The sequence below is a fragment of the Furipterus horrens genome, unplaced genomic scaffold (assembly GCF_987537825.1).
Source record: "Furipterus horrens unplaced genomic scaffold, mFurHor1.1.pri manual_scaffold_5, whole genome shotgun sequence".
Classification (NCBI taxonomy): domain Eukaryota; kingdom Metazoa; phylum Chordata; class Mammalia; order Chiroptera; family Furipteridae; genus Furipterus; species Furipterus horrens.
Window position 1 is genome coordinate 54,214,646 of NW_028327175.1, and position 21,461 is coordinate 54,236,106.

At 34.4% G+C, this 21,461-nt stretch overlaps 1 protein-coding gene across 2 annotated transcripts in view; it reads right to left on the minus strand.

Annotated features, from left to right (window-relative positions):
* Positions 1–21,461, minus strand: part of EDIL3 (EGF like and discoidin domains 3) — a 405,479-nt gene that overhangs the window by 203,806 nt on the left and 180,212 nt on the right. The gene's annotated exons all lie outside the window — the stretch shown is intronic.

Genomic DNA, 21,461 nt, shown 5'->3' on the forward strand with positions numbered 1-21,461 from the left:
TTGTAAAATATCTTTTGCATATTTATAAACTAATCTTGAATGGCAATTTCTGCAGTTATGAACACTGGGAAGCTTTGTGCCCTGCTGGTGAAAGAATAAACTTGCAAATGATTGTAACCATATAGGCCAGGTAACATGGATAACTGTTGTGGTGGGTCATACTCCTGAAGAATCATAATTTTTGCCTTTCTATAAGAAGTAGCTTGTCAAAAGTTGTAAATATAGAGAAGGGCTAATAGTCATTTTTAAGCTGTAAGAAAGTAACCTTACCAGAGTGACTGGTACCTGTGATGTAAGTGTGGTACTCAGTCTCCCGTGGAGAGAACCAGCTGCCAGCACTTTGTGGGTGTAGAGCTGGGCAAATCACTCTGACCCAGAGCTCCTCTAAAACAATTATTTATTCTGGGTGTCTCTTTGGTATGGTTGAGGATTTACCAATATCATGGCAAGGCCCTTTCATACACTCTTCCTTCCTTCCTTCCTTTTTTCCCTTCAGAGGGGAAAGGCTTGTGTCACAGTCTGAAGCCCATTATGCTTTCTCTTGCTCCCTCTCCTCTTTGTCCATCACAAACATTTCCCCAATAAATCTTTTGCACCTTTAATTCTGTCTTAGAGTTGGATTTTTGGAAGATGTGAACTGACTCAGGGCAGAATCCAGAATGGACATTGTGAAGAAGGGAAAAAGACAAGTTTAGAAAGAAAAAGCTCAAAACTCACACTGGGCAATGAAGAAAGGCCAAGGAAAATATACAGTATGCTCTAATTTTGTCATCTTTTTTAATTGGAGAGAGTAAAACACCTTTGTAAGTCAAAGAAAAATCATTGAAAAGAAAGTTAAGATATATATATTAGAAAAATAAAGCAGGAGTTATTAAACCAAGTGTCTGATTATGTATGAAGAGGTAAATTCCAGATTTTGGGAGGAAGATTAGTTAAAAAGAGCAAATGGTTTCAATAGAGACTTGAGGAAACATGAAAGGGTTAGGTACAAGAACAGTGATAACTTGAGGCACCTGGGTGAGAGCTCCACTAGGCAAGACTAGTGAACAAGTGAAATAGTGAATGATATTCAAGCATGGGTCCAAGCCATTTAAAGGCTTATGGTAATAAAAGGAAATTCACCATCATCACCTTGAGCAGTACCATAGAACATCAAGGACAGGAATCATTTAGGGGTTGGGCAATGTTGTCTTGTACTGAGGCAATAATTTATAACTATTTATCCAATAGCTGTCTTTGACATTTGGTGTTTTACAGTTTAAAATTTTGTGAAAATTGAGGACTGAAGAACTGACTAGGAAACAATGTGATGACTCAATAGTGTCTGGATCTTCACTTCTTGATAGGGCTGACTTTAAAAAGTGAAAAGAAATCCATGTATCTGATTTTTCTCCAGAGGTCTCCATGCCAATATATTTTCTAAAGTAGGCAGTGTGGTGTTGTGCAGTACATGTCAATTAAGTAAACCAGCACCTGCCTTTGAGATGATACATTGCCAATGACTGAGACAGGAAGAAGGCTCATTACCAATGATCAGTTTTGTGGCAATTTGAATCATTTTCTTCTATCGTTAAGAGATACAAATCATGCTACAAAACATCTTTCTCCTCTTCTTTCTCAATTTCTACTTCCTTCATCCTTTCAAATGAATTAACATTTGATGATGCCTTACAATTTACAAATTCTTTTCTCAAGATAATCTCATTTATTACTTACAGCAACCCTATGAGGTAGTTGTCTTTGCCATTCTCTTTTACATTAAAAAATAAATAAAGGTCAGAAGGATTAGATAATAGTTCTCAAATAAACATCTATGAGTGATGCATTTAGGTTTCAAACTAAGATTCTGTAATTCTAAAAACAGACATTCCTTAGAGAATAAACTAATCAGGGAAAAAGAGAATAAAATAAAACTATATTAGAGTTTTTATTAATCTTTTCCCTTCAAAATAAAAAATACATGACTTAGATTATTTTTATTAACTGGAAACTAAAGACTGTACATACAAGTGCTAAAGAAAATATAAATCTAAACAATTATGGTCAATGAATTACATAATATCAAACAAATAAGGAGTCTTGGAGACACATACTCCAATCTTTCAATTTTGCCAGCGAGAAAACAAAGCCCAATAAGAATTCAGTGCTTTCTCTTCCAAAAAACATCTAATATGAGGAAAATTGGGTTTAAGGAATTATATCTCAGAGGAAAAAAGTTATTAAAACCAAAAATGAATAAGCTATTCCTGATCCCTCAAGAGAGTGACGTAATTTTTATGAGAAAGAAAACTTTTTTCCATGCTCCCTTTCACAGAGTTGGGTGGAAAAAAAAAATTGAACTATAAGGCCTCTGCTAGTTATTAGGAGCACTTAAAGCTGAGACTCCAAGGAAGGTGGTTGATTAAAGTCACTTTGAAGAAGAAGGGGCGAATATGATCCTAGGATAGATGACACTCATTTACTCAAGCCTACTGCGTCTTTGGAAAAGTAGAACTTGTATATAAATTGAGGATGAGTTAATGGGTCAGTATAATAAGGGGAAGAGTTTAGGAATGGGTGGGGAAGCCCAGGAATGGAGACCCCAAAAGCAGAGCTGGAAGTATACTTCAGGAAGAGAGAGGGTCTGGCAGTGTGTTGTGAGGTTGTAATATATCAAGAAGAGTAGCTCGTAAGAAATTGTGATATCTACATTTCAAATGAACATTGTTTTCACAGCTCTTATGTGAACTCTCTCTGCTGGAGTATTCAAATCTACAAATTTACACTCAAGTCGGCTAGACACAGACATATGTGTGGTGTTTGGAAGAAGGGCTATGCTATTCCTCCAGCTCATCCTGGCAGAAGGGAAGCAGGTGTTATAGCACATGACACAAAGGGATTCAAGAATCCACGGGCTACAGGAACCTGAAGACAGAGTTCACAGAGGCATCTCAGGTCCTAGACACTAGATAGTTCCTGAGAGCATAGGTGAAGCCTGTCTAGCAATCTGGGCACAGCCTCTGGGGCTTTCAAAAGATAGGAGTTGGAGAGTTGGAGCTCATTTTATTTACACCCCAAAGTACATCATGACCTCCACTGACACCTGAGTCTGAGAAAAATATTACCTATTACAGAGGTTGTGACTGCTGTATTTTTCCAACCCAAATACATTCAGTGATTTTCATTTAAAAGGTGAGGGTGAGGGAAGGCAAACGGGACAAGGATTTAATATCTGGAGTGCCTTGTATGCTAGGCAACATGAAATATATACAGTATTCTTTATAATGCTTTGTAAGAATGTATCTTTTAAAAAATATGTCTTTATATTAGAGGAAAGAAAACAGCTTTGCTCAGAGAGGTTAAGCAGCATGTCTACATGGAAAATCCAAGATTTTAACACAATCTGCCTGACTGCAAATCTACGTACTTTGCATCAAACCACATGTCTTGCCATGTTGAAGATCCATATATTTATTTATATGTTAGTCTTGACAGATGTAAACAGAATAAGCATGAATTCACTAAGCACATTCCTATGAATAATACAGGACTCCAAAGCCTTCCTAAATGGAAATACTTCAGAGTATTATCAGCAAAGGGTCAGGGTGTATTAGATATTATGAATATAGATAGGTTCTGCTATGCTAACAGTACTTTAGTTCAGATGTGTTTAAAATTAACTGTCAAACATGAGTATTTCCCCAATATTATTTTGTAATAACATAATTTGCATGCATAGAGTTTTGCATATACTGTGAGGATAAGAAAGAAATAAACCCTGTCCAACACACAGACATTTTTTCTTGTTTTTGCCCCTAATATTTATACTGTAAACTGATATCACATGTTTTGGATATACTCTTTTGAGTACTCATGATAAAGTGTTGAAATTAGTGGTTACATGTTGTTTTTCCCCATTAGATCATATATTCTCCATAGGAAGAGTCATGGTCAGCACACAGTAGGTGTTTGATACATTTTGAATAAGCAGGAGTAAGGCGATAAAGAGTTATAATCATTATACCTTTTGCTTGAACCACATTCAAATTCAGGTGTATAAGGTTCAAGTATTCTTTGTTTTTTACTTGGTAATTAATTAGGATACCTTCTGTAACTTCTCTACAGCTTTCAAGATTCAAGTCCTTTACATTTATATTTAAGTTCCAATATTTTTGTCTCCCAATAGTATTACATCTGTAATAATGTTACAATTGTAAATAACAGATCATTGGATTACATGCATCATAACTCTTTGGCAAATATATAATTTAAAAAAAAAACGTAATATTGTATACTCCCATTAATTGTGTTTTAGTCTCCTAATTTAACAATTCCTGTTTAAATAAAGACCTTCACTTAGAGCACAAGCAACATGAAATAATCAGAATGCAAGTTATACATAAAGATAACATAATAAATGTAGCCCATGGTCTCAACTCACAAAATTTACTTAACATACAAAAAGGTGGTTTTTTTATGTTAAATAGAAACATTTAAAACATATAGGAGTCTTCAGGTTTCACTCTCCAAGTGATAAGTGGGCTAATTATATGAGAATTAAAGATCCTAGGAAATTCTTGTTTGTTTTTGTGTTGCCCCCACCCAATAATCTTCTCTATTTCGATACTGAAGCTATTATTTTAAGGTCTTGGCACACTAATAAATAATAATCATTATGAATAGCATATACTGTTGCTTATACTGTGAGGATAGTAGAGAAACTGATCCTGACCCTGTTTGACACAGAAGTTGTTTTTGTTTTCTTTCTAATTTCAGGTTAAATATCATTTATTCATTAGGTACTCATTATGTACTGAGCACTCTGCTAGTAATGTGTGATAAATGATTCAAATGGAATTAAGTTGTCAGTAGCTGGGAAAGTAAGCTGACAAGAAAATACTTAGTTATCCAGTTTATGTACCTCATTTTTTAAAAGTAATTTAAATGGCTACCCTTTACTGTGAACATATGCTCAGAATTTATATATATATATATATATATATATATATAAATGATTTTTGCAGATTTAGTTCTAGAATTTAATTAGTTATAATATTAACAAATGTTTGTAATATGGCTACATTCTTAATTTCTGTGACCAAAACTTTGGTGTATTTGGGGCACCTCATATCTTTTCTGTAACATGTCAGCATATACATATATGAAACATATATAGCTTTGGAAACAATTTAATACCAGAGCAAATTTTGAGATCAAGTATTAACAACCACTTAGAGCTTGTAAAAGTAGGAAAACATGACAGACAAAGACAATTTCAATTGCTTTACATTTCAAAAGTCTCTGTTTAATAGTGCTTTCTTTCGGTACTACGGGTATACAGTAGAAATCTAGAGAGCGCTGATTACGAGCTTCAGTTCTAATTACTATTAATAAAAGTCCAATTATTTGATTTGACAACAAAACTTGGTAATATCACTCTTAACATTGAAAGTATAAGTGGACTTTCAAGAGACATGAAGCTTCAGGGTGTTTTAAAATCAATAACGTTGTATACTTTTGTAGGTAATCTTTGAGTGGCTCCTCACACACTGGGGACAACATATGATCAATATTAATGAACAACTGAATTAGACAGCGTATTTTCCAGGCATTTTTATGCAAGTTCATACAAGTATGTCAACGAGATTAATTGCTCACAAAAGTTATAGATCTATATGGTTTACTCCTATTCTGCATCTCTTCTATTTCAACAGTAGAGAATGAAGTTACTTTCATATGGGTAATATGGTTAGCTTTTCACTATGCTCCAAATTATGAATTTGTTATAGTGTGTGTTATAAGGGAAAAAACTAGGCTAAGACTCTCCTATGATTATGTATACACAGATTGGGTCAATTTTACAAATTTTGACTCCAAGACAGTGGTAGTTAGATATTAAAAATGAATGGACATTATTATGTAATAAAGACATGCTATTGACACAATTGCAAGAGGTACTTTAACTAATTGTTCTAGCAGTATAATGAAATAGAAACAATTATGACCTAAAAGTTCACTCCAAATTCTGGCCTTGAAGTTACATTAAAATTCTCATATTGTAGTGATGGTTTTACATTTAATAACTTTTAAACATTTTGGTGGTTGCCATTGTAAACAACTGCTACTCTATTTTAAAACCAGTTTAAAAAGAAGGAATTATTTTGGGACCATTTATATAACTGATGCTTTCAAACCATTCTATCCTTCCTCCTCCTTCTCTCTGTCTTCCTTCTTCCTTTAAAATGTGAAGGGAAACCTTAGCTATTTGAGGGGAGAAATTGTCTATGATTATTTAGTATATATATGGAAGGGGGTAGGTAAACTACAAAAATTTAAAACATTTACTTTTAGAAGAGAATCAGCAAATTTAACAAATCATTAAATGTAAAACTCTTTGAATAGAATATGAAATTGAAACTTGGGGCTAAACAGATATATTTTTAATACCTGCTAATAAAATTTATCCTCAAGAATTAAGACCAGACTCTATACAACAGAAAGGCACCAAGATGACTAGTACCTAAGAAGTGTTTTAGAGCCCCTGTATTAGTTTCCCAGGACTGCTATAATAAATTACCACAGACTTGGTGGCTTCAAACAACCAAAATGTATTCTCTCACAGTTCTGGAGGCCCAAAGTCTGAAATTAAGGTGTCTTAGGGCCATAGTCCCTCTGAAGGCTCTGAGGGAAATCTCCCCTGGTCTCTCCAAGCTTCTGGTTGTTCCTGGCATTTGCTGGCTTGTAACAGCATAACTCCAGTCTCCACCTCTACCCTCTCATGTCTTCTTTCCTGTATTTCTCCTTTACTTACAAGTAACCCAGACATTGGATTTAGGGTTCAATCTTACTCATAATGATTTAATCTCAACATCCTTAATTATTTCCCTCTGAAAATCCCCCATGGTAGACTAAATTGTATTTTCTCCAAATTCGTATGTTGAAGTCCAACCCCCCAGTACCCTAAAATGTGACTGTATTTGGAGACAGGGCTTTTAAAGAGGTGATTTAAGTAATGAGGCCATAAGAATTGGCCTTAATGTAACTCAATTTTTCTTATAAAAAGAGGAAATTTGGACACAATGAGAGAGAGAGATCAGTGATATGAACAGAGGAAAGGCTGTGTGAGGACAAAACAAAAAGTTGGCTATCTACTGCCCAGCAAGAAAGGCCTCAGGAGAAATCACCTGTCAACACCTTGATCACAGGCTGTGGTGTCTTGTTATGGCAGCTCTGGCAAACTAGTATGTATTTCCAAATAGGGTCACATTCTGAGATTGCCTGTAGACATGAATTTTGAAGAAGTACTATTCAAACCACTATAGTGTCCAAGTAGTTGTGTTTTTATAGCAATGGAGTTCATTAAGGACACCAGAGCCCTCATTTATTGTTGGTTGACTGACAGAGCACTCATATGTATCAACAATTTATACCTTAGTTCAAACTAATTTCACTTGGCTCTTGTCACAGAGAGTGGTAAATGTATTTTGATGGAAATATATATATATACACACACACATATATATTTCAATGGCTTTGGAGATCAGAGAGCAGTTTAAATTTAAAGCAATGCCTAGGAAAAGTGCCAAACTCCCTTTGTAGATGGCACCCAGGATGATCAGGCACTGCAAGATAATAGGAAACGTGAAGAAAGAATGCAGATTTATTGAGGTTAATCTTTATTAACTTCAAACTTTTGTTTAGGGTCAGGCTTGTCAATGGCAGTATTTATTTAGGTAGACAGACAACATTTTGAGAAAGTATATGGATTATTTCCATGAACACATATGATCATTTTGGTAACAGTAGTCCGTAAGTTTTCTTTTCCCCAAAAAATGTATTATTAAACATTAGATAACTTAATATAGCAAAAGGATCTATAATTTTTCAAATTGACAAGTATCGCTATAGCTGCATCTTATGGAGAACAGTCTCCCGTTCTCTGCCGTGGCCATTCATCTTGCACACCATTGCCAAAATAAGCTTCCTAAACCACCATGTGCATAATGGAAATGTTCATCTCTAAATGTTTTATTACCCAAGCAGCAATCTGTCTCATTACTCTGGAGTTACAATGCATACACATTTTGTTAACCCTCTAAACATGCTGTCTATTTTAGGGTATCTTTTAGCTAACCAATAATATTTGCTGACTGACTATTCGTGGGATATTACTGTTAACAGAACACTACATGGTGAACATAAGACAGAAGACAATCTTGCCCTTTGATTTTTTCTAAGACATAAGAAACTAAACCAGACATAATGTGCCTATGAACATTAAAGATAGTTATTATAGGCCTTGTGGAGATTAATAAATGAGATATGAAAATGAGTAATCATTTATCATTAAAATTAGTAATATAAAGCCCATGTGCATCTTGAAATCTGGAGTAAATGGGCTAAACATTCCTCAAATCTAAAAGAAATGTGAATATCAAAAGCACAATCTATCATAATAATTAGTATCATACTTTTATTTTTGCAGATGGCCACTAAAATAAGAGTAATGATTTCTCTGTGAAGAGTCCTGTGAAACTTCAGAAAGCATAAATACAGACATTAGATAATTTTTTGATTAATCTAAGAAAAAAAAATCTCTTTCTGCTCCTAGTAACTGTAGAAAACCAACTCTGGTTACCTGTATAACAATTTCTCTCTAACTGCTTAAAAAGCCCTCTTTAATCAGTGAGCTGTTTGCAAACATAACTCTGAAAATCACTTGCTTGAGAGGTGCATCTGTCTGAACTTTCATGCCATGGATGGCAAAATATAGTTCAAGCTTGAGCATACACACCAGCTGGTGGTACACAGTAATAAGATATTCAAATTTACCATTAGCTACCATGGTTTGTTTCCTCTTCTACACACACGTCTATAGGATAGGGCATAGATTAAAGACAGAGCAGAGACCAATGTTTTCTATGTGTATTATAATAAGCAAATATCTGAGTCCAAGTTTCAGGAGCATCAAGCAATTTTCCTGTTTCACATAGTGCCCCTAAACAGCTACAAAATTTCCATGTTCTTCATCAATCTTTCTCTGACAGCTCTTCACCTTTTTCAGTCTCCCACTGAACTAGCTGCCTTACTGTGTGATCAACATCTTAGCATCTCACTGTACACTGCTTACTCCTCTAATTATTTCATGGGCTTCTTTTGTTCCCTGATAAACTGTGTGTGCACAGGAACCACTATTCTTTATATTTCATACCCCCCCATAGGCCATGATAAATTAAACTGCTAGATACTTTGATATTGCTTCATAAATGTATGATGACTGATTGAAAATTGTTATCAATTTTAGGATATCAGCATAAAATCCTATCTACTAATAATAGTTTATAACAAAAACCTGAAGTTTAATTATTGGATTCCTTTTTACCTGCAACCTTTCTCACACATAGCAGGTTTTGATGAACCATATAATCCTGGGACCAATTCTTTGCTGAATGCTGTGGCAATTTGTGAAATAATCAGATTGTGGGTAAATCTTATAATTACACATAGGTGTTAAAAAATGCACTATTTCTAGAAAACTACAGCTCTTTCTCTTGAAGTTTAGCATAGAGGTTTTTATTTTGAAGGTGGTGACAGAAGGTCAGGGAAAGGATTGCTATTTTTACTTTTGAAATCTGCCCTCTGTGACTGCATCTTCACCACGGAACAGAGATATCCCCATAGGAGATGTTCTAGCTGCATTCAGATGGGAAGAGTGCCTACCCAGACTTCCCAGCTGAGAACACTGGAAACACAGCTGGACAGGCGAAGTACTGGAATTGCCTCCACAGATCTTGCATGTGGCATCTTTGTGGCAGACTTGAGAAAGCATAAAATAAAGCAGGCATGGATTCTGGCCAGCTGGCCATCTGTTCCCTTACCCACTGTGATAATTTGGTCATGTAGAATTTTGTTAAGTGAGCATTAAGTAATGACCATGCCAAGTAGAGTACATAATGAATGCTTCTTAATCACTGATGGAAGCTTAAGGGATGCTTGCCCAAACACAGAATAGGTCACTAACACAGAACAAGAATTTAAAAAAAGAAGAGCAATGAAATAGACACTAAACAGCAACATTTGACTACTTCTCCATTTTTACTTCTGATCATTTTCATCTGTGTCACATAGAAGATGTAGGTCTCATTGGGAAGCTAGATAATATCAAAATTTATACTATCCCATTATGCATGCCCCAATTTATACTGGCAAAAAAGGAAGAATTTTAAAACTAAGGAAATAGGTGAGGGGCTTTACCATCTTGACCTGAATTGAAACACTTGATTATAGCCATTGTCATCAAGCTTTTCCCCAGAATAACACCAATCACTGATTGGTCATTGTTTTATTTTAAAGATCAGTTGAAGTATCCTATTCTGAGAAAGCAGCTTTTCCATCATAAACAATTAATAATCACTGAAGTGTTTAATTGCTTAATTGGCTAGATAATGATATACTCAATAAACTGTATATTGGAACAGTCTCCTACAGCTTGAAATTACAAAGTCCAAAATTTGAACTAATATTGTATGGCCAATGTTACCTCCATTGTTCAAAAAAACTATCAAAATGTTTCATTGGAAAAGATGTCACCTAATCATTCTTTAAGTTAAAGAAGACAATTTCTATTCCTAGGATTCTACTCAAATGGTTCCCCATTGCAGGATGCCTTTCTTAACCCTGCTGTCTCTTTTAGATCTCCCTTTTCTTCCAAGACTGCCCCAAGTTCCATATCCTCCATTAAGTCTTCCTTATCATTTATTCTTATTCTGTTCAACAATTTTCTATTTTCTTTATTACTGTCACTGTTCATTCATTCATTCATCCACTCATTCACATAATTATTCATTTCACATTTCAAGCTCTTATTCCAGACATAATGGTAAATATACTAGAGTTATAATAGTAAACAAAACAGATATTCTTTCTGCTGTCCTGTAACTTCAGCAAATGGAAGGACTGACAATAACCAACTGATCACATAAAAAATGTAATTTCTTAATGAATAATGAGGGGAAGATATACTGTATCCTGAGGATCTGTTTAGTAGAAGATTTCCTGAGACAATGATGCCTAAGCTAGGAGCTACAAGTCAGTAAGAGCTACACTTATAGGTCTGTGGAAGGAGAAGCAGGGAAAGAATAAGGGTCTTTGTGAAGGCCAGTGTAGCTGGAGTAGATAGAGTGAAGACAGAGAGAGAGAGACTGGCTCCAGATCAGGCAGACTGTCAAGTGTCATGTAAAAAATTGGCTTTATGGCATACAGAGTGGGGCAAAACAGGTTTACAACTGATCATATGGAAAATAATACAACATTAATAAATAATAATACAAGAATTAACTGTGTTTTGTGTACTCACAACTGCAAACCTGTTTTTGCCCCACCCTATATATTAACACAGTTAAGCAATAGGATAATAGGACTGAAATTTTAATTTTAAAGATAACTCTGTGTGGTGCACAGACAATACTTTAAAAAGGATGGGCATAGATGACTGTAGACCAGTTAAGAGTCATCACTCTAGTCCATGGGGAGCATTATAGAAAGCTGGGGTAGAAAGGTGAGCTGGTAGATCTAGAGAGTAGACAGAATTGAGAAATAAAGGCCAAGAAAAATAAGTTTCTAGATTTCACATCACAGTGCATGAATGTTAGTGCCATTCCCCGAGACAAAAATACTGGCAGAGGTTCTGAATTGGAAATGAATATCATAAATCAGTTTTAGGACCTGTTATTCAAGAGGAAGCATCAAGAAGGCTGAAGAGAGTGGCCTACAGATAGAAATGTCAGTGTCTTTGGGTAGAAGTGAAAATTAACAGGTATGGAGGTAGTTGCTTACTGAAAGACTAGAGATAATACAGAGAATTCAGGGCCTGGACTAAGAAATGCCATCATTTAATGGACAGATAGAAAATGCAATGGTCCAGTGACAGCGGTAGCCAGAGCAGTTGAAAAAAAAAGAATTAGCAAGAAAGTGAAATAATTGTAGCACTTAGCATATTGCTTTGTATTATTAATAAACTGTTTCATATGTATGTATTGTATCATTCTGAATATATTTCAAGGTCCCAAAACATGGACTTTTTGTTTTATACTATATTTTTATTCACCCTGCATTTTTGTACTTCCTTGCACATAATAACTACTTTCTGAATAAATGAAAAAATGCTCAAAAATGCTCACAATTTCATGGACTAAATATACTGACAATGTACATTAGGAGAATATTCTTTTTTAAGTGACATTATTTTATACCAGAAGAACATTCTGGTTGATCCTTTTGCTTTATCTAGGATGTCACTTTCATACACCTAAAGGAAAAGCCAAGGTGAAACTGCCAACACCTTTTGCTTTTAAAAGAAGGCTTATTTTCATATAGGAGTAACAAAATTTTCAGCAACCTCAAGTCCTTTGGGATCTACAAGGATAAAAAGAAAAACAAAGAGAACAATAAAAGAAATTTGCAAATAAAGAAAGACAGAAAAATATATGTTGAGAAAATATACCTGTTTTCAGATTTACTTAAAGTGTCTTGGCTGTTTTTGTTTTTCCATGATTTGCCTCTGGTGCTCTTCTCAATGTTGTGCTGTCATTTTACTAACCCCAGAAGTCCCTTTGTTTAAGTGCACATCTCACACTGGTTCCTGGGTGAATATTCTCACTAGAGAACCTACCAAGGTTTGCCTATTAGGGACAAGCATTACCTTGGTGAAACACACACACACACACATACACACAGCCATTTAGAAATAATAGCCCATTTTATGGAGAGTACTTGTCTGTATGCTTCTTAGTAGACATGAAAATGTAATAAGTAGTCAAATATTTGAGAAATAAGGAAATCCACTTAAAAATGTGTATAACAATTTATTATCATTCCAAACCCAATTAAAAATGTTGAGTTATTAAACACAATTCACTTTCTAACCCATAAAAGTATTTAATGTACGCAACACAGATTTGCATTACTATAAAAACTTTATTTCTACTTTTCCAGCATTATGCATTTAAATTTGTAAATTCCACATTACATTAATCACATGAATATAGATGGGAAATTTTTAGTTATGAAGCTATGGCAATTACTGTATTCCCTAGAAAGGAAATAGTGGTAAATTTGTGGTGAATTTTGTTAAAGATTGACTATAGTTCATGAAATGAAAAGGCTTCCTTCACAAAAGTTATTAGATGTTTGAGCCTTCCTCAGCTTGATGATAATAAAAATAAATATTACACTTTAATATTACTGTCTTAGGACTCTGACTGACACTGGATTTAATACTATATAGAATTTGGTCCCATAGTCATTAAAAGAAGTGGCAATAATCCAAGTTTGACTGCACTGTAATTTAATATTTATAGTGTTTTCATGGTCCAAATAAAGTATGCTGTTAAGATGATCAGGATGTCACCATCTGGATGGACAAAAAAGCTGAGGTTCACATCTTCATTACAAAATGCCTCAGGTTATTTCAGCTAGTACCCTTTCTTATTCCCAACACAATTTCCATTAGATTAAATATTATAGTACAGAGAAATTATATTTAGTATAGAAGTCTTTAGTTAACAAATGAAAACTTAAATAATTAATTAGATAAGTTATTACCAATATGCTATTTAAAAATAGTAAGTTTGAAATTTAAATATAGGTGGTCATTCTTTAAGATCAGCTTATCATGTATAAAAGATTTTCAGAGTAAGCAATACATTATTCCCTCATTTATCACAGGTATTACATTCCAGACCTCCCGCAAAGTAGGAACCTTACATTTATTCTACACTCTTAAACCTATGTAACTTTAACAACATACATACACAGTACTGCAAAATCTCGCGATGTAGCAAAAAATCCCCAATAAATAATTAAATATAATATTTTTTAAAATCCTGTGATACAGTGAGGCTGTGATAAGTGAACCACAATATAACGAGGGACTACTGGTAATTTACTAAAAGTGACAAAATGGGTGGCTGCCATTTGGTCAATATAGCACAGCTTTTAGTGTGAATTTTTTTTTCTCCAAAAAACCCTTTGAAATAAATTATGCCCCTAATTGAAGTAGGTCACAAACAATGAAGTAAAGAAGTTCATGGTTGGTTATTTAGTGCTAAAAAGTCAACTGTAAATATATAGGCATTGTAATTTCCAAAGAAGTAGCTGAACAATATCGTCACATCATTGTACAAGACACAAAAGTACTTCAATAGGAAGGATGTGTTGGATTCTAATGAAAGATTGTCAAACAGCTAACTTATCTCTAATTTGGGTATTCAAGGATAACCATATTGCTCAAGATTAAATATCTTATGGATATGCCCCCTTCCCTAACTGAAACAAGAATTTTATTGCAATTTCTTTAATATGTTTCTAGACAAAATAATTTGACCATGCTTTACATCATAGAACTTGAGGGCTCCGAATTTTCTTTGAATTACATACTAGAGGGGAACCTGAAATTTCAAGCAGAATCTCAGCTCTTTCCACAGAAGCTACCTGAGTCCACCACTGGGCTGAAAAGCAGTCCTTGATTCAGACCCTTATGCTCATCAGGCCTCTCAATTTTCCTAAGAGGATGTCACTCCTACCTCTGTCTAGGCTGTCCCTTGGTTCCTAAGGGTTTATATGCTTTTACCCAGCATCCAATTCATTAGAAAATGCTCTTAGCTCTAGCTCCAAAATACTGAGTGGTTATAAATCCAGGAAACATGGATGAATACTCACTAAAAAAAAAAAAATGATTTAGTGATATTACACTGTGAAACAATGCAATGGTTTGAGTCTACATGGCCCTTGTTGCTATATCAAGCATGCCCATCAGTTTTCCACTTCAGGAATTTTGCACTGGCTTTTCCCACTACCTAAGGAACAATTCTGCTAACTTCACCACTCTCAAACCTTTAATCCAGACTGTTTTATCAAACCTTGGCTCAAAATAACATTACTCATATACCACTGAAAATTGCAAACCATGCCCTCAACTCCAATATTTCTTTCTCCCTTACTGTGATTTTTTTTTCAGTAGCATTTACCACCTTCTACTACAACATATTGTTTAATTGATTAGTTAATTGATTAATTTTTTTCTTTATTTGTCAGAGAGACTCCCTGATAGAATGTAAGCTACATGAGGACATGGAACTTTGTTTTGCTCCCTGATATATTGCAAGTGCCTGAAGATAAAGTACTAACTCATCTTAGTTGGCAATATAATTCTGCATTTAAATGGCTAAGTTTTACAACATGAAGCACTGAACTGTTAAACTTACTAAATACTGATCAAAAACTATCTTTATCCCTGAACTATGTCTGAATAGCAGCTAACCATGCACATAAAATCATTTTGATAAATACAGGAGTGATTCTATAGGACCATATTTTGCTTTAATTCTATTGACCTCCATAAAGACTTTAGAAAAAAACACCCTGCCTTATTTACTGTTAAAAGTTATGTTACCCAGTATCCAATAAGCAATATCTCTGAACTTGAGAAAATAAATAATTTTCTTTCTCATGAGATCTAATTTATTCTAAAATGGCCATTTGAACTTGTAACATCATTCCGTCTTCAGAAACTCATTAAATAGCTATGAGGTGCCAGGCACAGAGTCCAGTGAATAATATCAAAATATAATCTTATATGACAATGAAGATTACAGGTGAGTAAATGGAAAACTTTTATATAATGAAACAAGTGCTAATGCGAGGCAAGTACAGAAAGTATGAGGAATACCTAATCTAATACTGGGAACTCAGTAGTTATGACATCCTGGAATAATTACCATCCAAAGTTGAGATCTACAGGATAAATATAAGTTAGCTAACATGAGAGATCTGCTATTGCCCTCTAGGCAGAGGAGGGTTATATTACATAATGCAACCCTCAAAGCATGACTAATTTGTAGAACTGAAATAAGTGCAATATAATTTGCAACCTGAAGTGCAAGAGAAGAACTGTCAGGAGAGAAAGAGAGATTGTCAGTGACTAATTATGACAAGTCCCACAAACCAAATTAGAAATGTAGACTTTATCCTGAAAGTAATGAAAAATTATTTAGGAGTTTTAAGCAAAGAATAACTGGATGTATAGGATTAGCTATTTTTTGAGTTACTGGAGGATGGTTTCTATTTTCAAAGTATATATCTGTCTCATTAGTAGAAAGGAAAGTGGGAGGTAGTGTGATAGAAAATGAAGCAGAAACATTTTAAGTAGCACTTAGTGGGGTATAGTTGCTCTCAAAGTAGGAAATCAGGGATCTGTAGGTAGTGTTGATGTTCAGATGGTGTTAAATTCCTGTAATGGTACCTCTCTTCGCATGGGGTGACATTTCTTCTTTTGCGTGTAGTGGAAAAGGATGAAGATAACATGACTGCAAAGTTATAAGTTTTCTAGATAATACACAGTTCAGGAACAATAAGGCAAAGGAAATGACAATGTATGCAAAAGAATGGTTTTGATAATGAACTTTGTGGTCTTGGCCTAGTAAAAGGCTTTAAGAAGCTGAAAGAGAAGGATGGAGGGACACAGTGATTGGAGGTCTGAGATAAAAGAACAGGTGTAGTTTAAGAAACTTACTGAGTTCTGGATCTGAAAATAAGTGGTACTGTAGTGAAGTCACATACTAAATGCATATATACAATTTGGGTATAAAGTATTAGAGAAGTGTTAATGATGAGCAACATATTGAAACATTCTTTTTGATATGTTCAGAATGAATAAAGGAGTATTAGCAAGAAAGTAACATTGTACGTAAGACATTCAAGGTTATTGCTGTCTTGTTTGCCCACCACTTAAAATCATCCAGCAGGAAGCACCATACTTTTAAAAACATTGTTTTAAGACAACTGAATTGTCTGGGAAGATGATGAGCATATCATGAAATATGTGTTTCATGGAATGGGGTCCTTCAAATTCAAGAAAAAGGTGAGCAACAGAAATTTGGATCTGACCACACAAGAAGAGCTAAATGAGAACATGGACTAGTGAAGAGTGCTAGCCAGCAGAATTCCAGCTTTAGTAGTCACCAAAGGTTTCTAAGATGGAATGAGATTGCCTGGCTGTAAAGTTTCCAGAATAATTAATTACCAACACTGTCTTGCTTGATGAAAAGACTCAAACCTCTGTGTAAAGAGCAATTTGCAACAAGAAGCAAATTGCTTCTAAAGAAGATTTTGTTTGGGTGTTGTTTGTTTGGTCCAGGGAGTTAGGGTCTTTAATAGTCTGAAAACAGCCGCAACCCTTCAGAAAGATGTTTAGAGTGGAATTCATGGCTCGCCTATATTATGCAGGCCGATAGTACAAGTGGACAAAAACTTTATACACAGTCTTCACCCAAATTTCATCTAAATTTGACTACTTTCCTATTTTTCCTTTGTCTTGTTTTACTTTTCCAGTCACAGGTAACCAGAAGAACAATCATCCATCCTCACATTTTTTAACTACTTTTGGAAGAAGATGAAAAATCCTTATACTGCATACAAGATCTGTCCAGAAAAGATCCAGCTATTGTTAACATGATAAGAATGGGTTGCGTGACATCAATGTAACCTGGCAGCCAAGGAGAGCGGACTATATGAGCATGCATGATCAATAATGACTTCACTGTACGAGTCAGTGAGGGTGGTAGACTCCTTTGAGTGAGCATGTGTACTGTGTGACCATTGCATTCAAAATGACTGAGCCAGTAGAGCAATAAATATAAATCAAATTTTGTGTTAAGCTTGAACATTCCTCTGCAGAAACTATTTGGATGCTTGAGAAGAGTTTTAGGGATGATGCAATGAGTGACTGGCAGCTTCATCATGACAATGTGCCTGTTCATGCATCATATCTTCTGCAGAATTTTTGGAGAAACATCAAATCGCCCAGGTGACTCAGTCTCCCTACAGCCCATATTTCGTGCTCTGCAACTTCTGGATTTTCCCAAAACTAAAATCGCCTTTCAAAGCAAAAAGATTTCAGACTGTCCATGAGATTCAGGAAAATATGTTGGGGCAGCTAATAGTGATTGGGAGAACTGTGTGAGGACCCAAAGGATGTATTTTAAGGGGGACTGAGGTGTCATTGTCCTATGTACAATATTTCTTTTATATTGTATTTTCTTCAGTAAATGTCTTTTTCATAGTGCATGGCTGGGTATTTTTTGGACAGATCTTCCTATATGGAAAGTTCAAATGTAAGTGAATAGAACACAGTAGGTCCCCCAAATATGATCCAGCCCAAAGTGAGAATGTCCTAGGAAGGTAGGTTACTTATTTATTTATTACCTGGCAAAGCTTTTTAATGGACTTTATTTCTTATATTTGGATAAGTCTCTGCTATTACCCGAAAGCATGAGATTTACAATGGGAGAATTAAACAATGAGGTAAATTTCAGAGCAAGAAAGGAAAACATGGTGACTGAGATGAAGGAGCAAGTCTTGGAATGGAATATGAAGAGCAGTTAATGTAAATGTTTCAACTTTCTGTTTCTTTTTCCTTAATTTGAAGAAGTCACATTAAGCATCAAGTTTATTTTTTATTTGTTGTGTCATTTTTATTTCTTCCAGACAGCCTCAAATCTCTAGTAAAATCTTTGCATTTAAAAACTTTTCTGTCATTGGGATTGAAGTATTTAGTGGTGAGGATTAAAAGGAAATACAAGCATCCTTCTATCACACCTCAGCTCAATTGAGAGTTCCATTAGCAGTAACATATGGAGGAACCCTGGAAATCTATCCTCTGGCCAACTACAAAGTGAACAAGGGCAGATAGCCAAGTTGTGAGCAACTAAAGCAAATGGTGTGTCATGACTGTGGAAAACAAGCCCTTTCTAAATTTATAGATTTGGGGATTTCTAATATTATATTGGTACAATTCTCCCAGAAGCCTGAAAGATAAGGGAAACCCAGGTGGCTGCACACAGGATTATGTTCGGGGTTTAATTTTCTGGAATGAATTGATTTAGAAAAATGAATTGTAAATGTTGTATGATTTGTATCTAAGTTTAAAGATGCTTCTAAAAATCACTCTGAAAAAAAGCCAGAGTATTAATTAATCAATCCAATCGAGTTCAAATTTTCACAGGGAGTAATGATGATTATAAAGATCTTCAGCACACATAAGTAATGATGCAAATTTGTTTTCAAAAACCCAAATGGATGTATAAATTAATTAATATTTATGAGTAACCAAAAATACGTCATGCTATTTCCCAGTTGTTAAAAAAAATCACAAATTTCAAAATAAGAATCATAATATACACAAAGAAGAGCTATATCATCTTAAATATGTAAATATTTTAATTAATATTTGATGAGAATTCATATTTAGAACTAGAAGAATATTTTTATTAGGACATCCAAATTATTCAACTTGTTACACACTTTTGTAATACATTATACTTGTCTTAGTAAAACTGAAGTAATTAGTCATATAATTATTCTACTAAGACTCAAGCTCATTTTTAAAAACACAAAAATAAAATTCTTAAGTCCAAATTAGGGCACTATTAATAACAGACAGGCATTATTAATTACTTAGACATTGATAGTAAAAAAGAAACTTCTTTGGAAAGTACTGGCATAATGGTAAAGAAACTGGAAAATCTGTCTTATATGGCTAAAGACAGAATGACAAAACCAGTTCACATGACTTCCACTAAAATTCTTCCTCAGGAATACCTAGTATTATTTATCTAGCATAAAAAAACTCAAGCATGGAATAGGGTAAAGTTGGATGTCTTACAACATCTTTGTTTGAGTAATGAAAATTATAATTGCTTTTATCTTATATCTCAAAGAAATAATATAAACTATAAATACTAATTTACAAATATACATCATTTAGTCTTGTGTAAAAAGCTAAACAATTGGTTTATCATCCATTTCTCTCCTTTTATCAGGGGTATAATTCAAGGGAAAAAAGAAAGACAAATGTTTAGTATTTTATAAACATACCAATAACTAAATATTTGCTTAAAAGGAAAAAGCTTATCTATGAATATTTTTAGCAAGATGTCTCTAGTTTATGATTGTTTAAGGTAAACAAATTTATAACATATGGATTTATAAGGCATAGCTCTATGGCAAATGTCATATGAGCTATTCATCTACATAAAGATAACATTATCTAAACACTCCACATAGATGCGGTAATCTATGTATCATACTTAGAAACCTCATATGTTTCTCTGGGTCAGAGAGCATGTATCGAATGCAGGAAAGAAATACCTGGCAAGCTATCCTCAATATTCTAGAACTCTCCTTGCTTCACCTGTGCCTATTGACTACTTGTGTCCTTGAAATCATTAATAGGCTCTGATATTGGGTAAGATCTCTGATTTATGTAAGGCTAATTTGATAACCCACTCTTTAAATCAGCTCAACTCTACTTAGTCAACCTTTTTTTAAAAATGTTGTATAGACTAAAAGTAAAGTGTTTGAAATAGTCCAAGTTCCCACAAGCTGAGAAGTGATTAAGCAGCCTTTACCATAACTAACTATGAAGTAGACTAGAATATTGCCAATTAAATTAAAAATATGAAAGCAATTTAGTTATATGCAAAAAATCTGCAAGGAATTCTATTAAATGCAGCATGAAAGCACAGAGTTTATGCTACTATTAAGTAAAATGTGCTATACACACAATGATTGGCACTAAAAAAGTAAATGGATTCTTTAAATAGCAGACTAGTGATGCAGGATTTTTGTTGTAAGGAGTTTGAGGAAAGGGAATGTCAATGTAGGCAAGAAAACCAATGTGGAAGTCCTTATAATTGTCAGATTACAATAATTAAAGCTTCACAAATATTCCATTCTTTTCAGACACATAGTAAGATTGAACTTCTCCATTTTTTTCAAGTTAGTATTGGTCATGTGAATTTCTTTGACCAGTAACATGAGAAGGGACGAGAGCCATTTGTAATATATATTTTAAGAACTAATGAGTGACTTGCCATGTCTATTTCACATTGCTTCATGACTACAGAAGCAACTGTTGAAATATAGTCTTTGTTACCTTGAGTCCCTAAGTGTCTACAGTGAGCAGAGATCTGCTATTCACCTACACAGTATACTGAGCCACTGAAATTTGAATGTGGCTTGTTTCTGATGTAGGATCAAGTTCATCTTTACTTAATGAGCAAGAAGAGGGTAATAGGAGTCTGATGCCACAATTGTGTAACATTTTATAAAACATAGTGAGCTAGACTTTTAGTACTACAGGAATGTCAGTTGGGCATATGAGTAGGAGACAGACTTAACAGTATTGCAGAGCAAGAAGCAAATGATTGTAGGAGATAATGTTGAAGAAGAGAGTGGAATCAAAGGTGAGTTGGTTATTTTATGCCTGCCAGAGAAATGGGCAATGCCTTTGAGAGTTAGACCACATGAGGGCAGACAGAAAAAAAGTCAATAATATTGCTTTTGATACATAGGCTATTAGATGTGTCTAGCTGATGTCTGAAAACAGAAATCTGAAATTCAGGAAGGAGGCTAAGATTATAGAG